The sequence below is a fragment of the Prunus dulcis genome, unplaced genomic scaffold (assembly GCF_902201215.1).
Source record: "Prunus dulcis unplaced genomic scaffold, ALMONDv2, whole genome shotgun sequence".
In the NCBI taxonomy this organism is placed as follows: Eukaryota; Viridiplantae; Streptophyta; class Magnoliopsida; order Rosales; family Rosaceae; genus Prunus; species Prunus dulcis.
Window position 1 is genome coordinate 1 of NW_023010622.1, and position 5,698 is coordinate 5,698.

At 36.6% G+C, this 5,698-nt stretch overlaps 1 long non-coding RNA gene across 2 annotated transcripts; it reads right to left on the reverse strand.

Annotated features, from left to right (window-relative positions):
- Nucleotides 1-14: 14 nt before the first annotated feature.
- Nucleotides 15-1,020, reverse strand: LOC117613779. Of its 2 annotated transcripts, XR_004583799.1 has the most exons (4): nt 911-1,020; nt 740-813; nt 213-349; nt 15-128 (listed from the first exon to the last, which is right to left on the reverse strand). It is a non-coding gene; the product is annotated as an uncharacterized LOC117613779 (long non-coding RNA). The 2 variants fall into 2 exon arrangements; XR_004583798.1 differs by having other exon boundaries at nt 740-1,000.
- Nucleotides 1,021-5,698: the final 4,678 nt, after the last annotated feature.

Consider the following 5,698-nt stretch of genomic DNA (forward strand, 5'->3'; position numbering starts at 1 on the left):
CTTCAAATTATACGGTACTTCCAAGGTGAAAACATCAAATAAGTTACCTTTACTGCTGCAACAGGTTCTACAGCACCAGCTGCTCCTAGTAGGTCGCCAATCATGGATTCTGTAGAGTTTACTCTCAACTGTAAACAGTAGAGATGTTATCAAGCATGGCAATACATGATATATAAAGAAAACAGATAATACATGTTATGCATTTTGGCTACCTCAGGATTCTTGCCAAACAATGAACAAGAGCATTATACTCTTTGAGGTCTCCGACTGGTGTGGATGTAATTAACATCTTCCCTAGACACCCCAGACTGAGCTAATGCCTTTTCTATGCGGAGAAGAACACCAGCACCTGTTTCAGATTCGGAGGACATTAATAACAGATTCAGATTCAGATTCAGATTGAGATTCTAGAACGTGATGTGATTGAATGAAACAAAATGCAAGGTGACTCTAATTACAGTCATAAGGATACTTTCAAATCTCTTAAAATCAATTGGCAAAAAAAAAAAAAAAAAAAAAAAAAAAAAAAAAAAAACAAAGAGATGCTATAAAGACATTATTCATATGACTATTTCCACTTCATGTACTTAAATAGTGGAATTTCGTTAGTGTAAATGAAGTGCAAAATAATGAAACTAGCAAATCGACAGAAACAACTTAAAAGAAATATTCTTGCTTCCTTAGCTCAACAAAACAATGAGAAAGAGAGAATGATATTGTCAAAGATAAAGAATATTACCATACAAGGTGTGGCTAAGCATCACCTGTGAAGCTTCCACCAAGGAATTCTGCATAGATATTTGCACCTCTTTTCTGCAAAATAAAAAACCATTGGTCAATTAAATGCTCAAAAGTAGCATCCATCTACACGCAAACTCAAATCTCAAGCTCAATACACGACTAGTTTTACTTGTAAGCTATAACACCAGTTTGCGTAATGCCTGGCTGGAATCTTGAACTAATATTACATTGTGCTCTGAATAAAGAATAAATCCTATAATCTTTTGGGGTTTATCCCCCCTTTTTCATAAAAAAGAAAAAAAAGAAAAAAAAGAAAAAAAGAAAAAGAAAGAATACATCCTACAACTGTGCTCTAAATCTCAGCCTCTTTCAACTTAGGACAGTCGAGTGGGAATCCGGGTCCATATAATCAGGCAACCAATGAGAATAGGACACGTAAAAGGACAGTCTCAATACAGTCTCGAACGAAACGACATCGTATAGATCGTATGAGGAGATTTACACCCTGGTTTTAGGACAGTCCTTCGCTTTTAGGACAGTCGTCGCTCTCTCTCGTTCTCTCAGTCTCATCCGTCGCGTCAAAGGAGGTGCTGGTGCGTTTTCTTTCGTTTTTGTTTTTTATTTTTGAATATTTTAGAGTATAGAAATATTATATTCAAATCATTTTACAATAAAGAAGATCAGATAATGTTTTTTGTTTGGTTGAGAGATAACTCTTTTAATAATAGGTAAATTAGGTTTAGGTCCGCCATTTTTGCGTTTCTTTTTGTGCGGGTTATTTTTGGTATGCCAAGCTGCCAGGAAGAAAACAATTTATGCTCTTCATAAGCACGACACACTTGGTCCTTAGTTTCTTTAACATCAACCACAGTTCAAAGTATTTTGGCTTGATAAAAATATATATTTGGCTTTAACTGGGTTTACAGGCCCTTCATCTTTGAGGTTTACTAATTTTGCATATTATTTGGTTTACTTTTTTCTTTTTCTGTTTTTGTATAGAGATAACATGGATAAGAAGGAGCATTTGGACCGAAAGAACAAACATGTTATTGATTATGACGAAGATGAGAAGAAAAAGCATGTTATTGATGATGATGAATATGAGAAGAAAAAGAAGGTTGATGCTAAGGGAGCCACCTCCATTCTTGAGGGAGTCAGCCTGTCACATATCTATGGAATCAAGCCCCATCACCTCCAAAACGAACTAGTGGAGAAGATACTGCCTCGCCTAGATGTCAAGTCCCTGTTGAGATTTCAGCTTGTATCGAAAGACTGGATGTCCATGATAAGAAAACCTGAGTTGACCATGCAGCACAAGGAGATGAAGCCCAACCCCAATTACCTCTTCCTACTCACTTCAGCCTCAGAGGCCCGGCCCGAAATCTGCTTTACTCGTATTGAGGTCCATCGATCCCTATAGAAAGAGAGCTAAGCAGGAGATTATTCTGAACGTTTCCCATCACATTACCGAACGAGAAATTCCTAATCATAGAGAATATAGCCTGCCGAATGCTTCTGTTACATTTAGATCTCAAGCCGTCAATGGATTAGTGTGTACATTTGGATCGAATGGCCAGGTCTATAAGGTATTTATCCTCAATCCTTACACCAGAATTCTGCTCACCCTGCCAGATGGTCCCCCACAGCGTCCTCACTTGCAGTCCCCCAGCCATTTCCATAATCAAATTGCATTTCATTTTGGGTTTGATCCAAACCGGGAAGAGTACAAGGTATTGCAAGCCCAATGGGCTTTGGAGGGTGCTACTGCTTCGGACAGTGTCTTTCCTGGTGAAGTTCTTGAATTCAAATTGTGCATAATTACCCTTGGCTCCACTGAATGGAGACTAATAGAGCCTCCTCTCTTTCTGACCGCCGACGAAGCTTACTATTTTCTTGACAATACCAACAAGTCTCTATTCGTGCGTAGAAGTGGAAGTATGTATTGGCTGTATTTTTATTCCATTTTGGCATTCGACGTCGGGCTGGAGACCTTTAGTTTAATCCAAGTTCCTCAATCATCACTACTACAAAAAAGCAAAAGGACGACGGTAAATCACCGTCGTGTATTAAAATTTTCAGTGGTCGTGGAATCCACCGTCATCTTTTCCCTCATAAACCACGACGCTAAATCACCGTCGTTGTTAAAATATACAACGTCATCAACAAACACAAAACGACGTCTTTGTACTGCAAAAAGAACGAAAAAAGAAGTCGGGGATGAGAATAGACGACCAACTATCTAAAAAAACCGTCGTTAAAAATGAAAAATATGACACATATTAACAGAACAAGGCCGCAAGATAGACATACAACGACGAAACTTAAAAGAAGACGCTGTTAAATATAATTTTCACGACAACAAAAAATGACGTCTTTAAGAACATTAGAAGACGACGTTATTGATTCCTACTACGTCGACCATATAAAAACAGCCGTCGTATAATACATTTTCCACTTCGATTTTTCTATAAAAGATGACTTGGAAATAGTTGTCAGTGTCATTATTTACGACGTATGTATTTATAGACTAGACGTTGAAATAATAAACAATGTCGGTTACGAATATATGAGAGTCGTATTACAAAATTTTTACGTCCTATTTTCAGAAACAAACAACGACGATAAATATTAGACGTTGTTAAATAAAACAACGTCGAACACAAATAAAAACGGACGTTTTTAGTCTTCATAAGTTTTAAAAAATAGTCGAGGATGAGAATAGACGACCAACAAAAACAAATCACCGTCGTTAAAAAGGAAAAATATGACACATATTAGAAGAACAAGGCCGCAATATAGACATACAAAGACGATAACTAAAACAATACGCCGTTAAATATAATTTTCACGACAATAAAAAATATGACATCTTTAAATACATGAGAAGACGACGTTAATGAAAAATACTACGTCTCTTATTTACAAAAGACCGTCGAGAAATAAGTTTTCCACTTCGATTTTTCTAAAAAAGATGACGTGGATATAGTTGTCAGTGTCATTATTTACGACGTATGTATTTATGTAGTTGACGTTGAAATGCGAAACAATGTCGGTGTAATTTATATAGTCGACGTTGTATTTATATGTATTCATTACTCACGACGTACTTATTAATGTAGACGACGTTGAACTTCTAAACAACGTCATTATTTACTACGCATTTATTAAACCACGTCGGTTCCAAATTAATGTTCAGATAATTTATCTCATTTTTAGACGTCGGTATTATGGGATTGGAGTCGTGTTATTTTGGATTACATGGCGGTTCTTAATCCTTCCCCGACGTGATATCCTGAATAATTGCTTCACAATAGCGTCGTGGTTCTTCATTGTTACGTTGCTTTAAGATGTCGGTAAATATGCTGAATAAATGGTCAAACATAACGTCGTGTTTTATTTGAACAGAGGTTTTTTATGCGGAATCTAATGATGTAATCTGGATCCAGTATTTTTTGCACTGATTGTTTTGTGGCCAAAACCTGTATAATGAAAGTGAAGAAATCACATTACAATATATTATAAAATGAATGTCATACAATGCCAATTACATAAGCATCATTCAATCCATATATCTTCACACCCATCTCGAATATTTTGACCACCTAACTCACCCACCAGTTCATCAAATGTGTCAACATTTGGCATCCCTCTAGTAAATGGCTCACACTCAATTATCACATCACCTAAGACTTCATCACCAATAACATCATTATATTCTCTATTAGGCATTGATAAAACTACCCACCAACCACGATGCATCGGGTCGTCAACAAAAAATATTTGTTTGACTTGAGAAGCCAAAACAAATTGGTCATTCCTATGTCCAATTTTACTCAAATCTACAAGGGTAAATCCAAGTTCGTCGATTACAAGACCAGAACTATCTATCCAATCACACCTAAAGACTGGGATTGTAAACTTTTGGTAGTCAAGGTCCCAAATTTCTTGAATGACACCATAGAAACCCATATTTGAGAGAATTGGGTTTTTATCCTTGGCACTAGCAACTTGCATGGTTTGTGCAAGTAAATAAACTCCACTATTTTGAGTTGTCCGCACATCATCTTGTGCCTTGATATTGAATTTAATACCTTTAATAAGATAGTTCCTATATAATGGCACTGCCATGTTTGGACCAGCTGCTAGCCACCTTAAATTTTCTGATACGCCATTATTGTCTTCCTCAAGTTCACTTTGAACCTGCAAATTAATCAAATCTTAATTCAATCTAACATAGAAATAAGAAGAAAATTAAAAGAGAAATATGTTATTCAACAACATATACCTTGAAGCGAAGCCATTGAATGAAAGTGCTATTGTGCTTATCCTGCAGCCACTTTGTTCTCTTTCTAAATTTTGGATAAGCAGCCTTGATGTGGATCATATGTTGCCTACATGACACGAAAAATTCAAGCATTACGGTCCCAAATATATAAGATAAACATAAGAAATAATTTAAAATGGAAACTTAAAGAATAAAACTCATACGCACTCGATATAAGGTAGGACTTCCTCCGTATTCTCCAAGACATATAGATGTGCTTGATTCAACAGGTCCTGATCAACTACGCTCACTGTGCAACCCGATAATGGCTTTGAAACTCCCATCTTTTGGCTTGAAGGCACTCCAACTGTACTAACATCAGATAAATGCTGTGTACAAAACTCTACCGCTTCTTCAGCTATATACCGCTCAGCAATGCAACCTTCGGGACGAGTACGATTCTCAACATACCCCTTCAGCACTTTCATATATCTTTCAAACGGATACATCCACCTAAAATATACTGGCCCACATAGACGAACTTCTCTGACAAGATGTACTACTAGATGAACCATGATATCAAAGAATGAAGGGGAAAGTACTTCTCAAGCAAACACAGAGTAACTACTACATCTTCTTCCAACTTATCTAGCTTGGAAACATCAACAGTCTTTGCACATATAGCATTGAAGA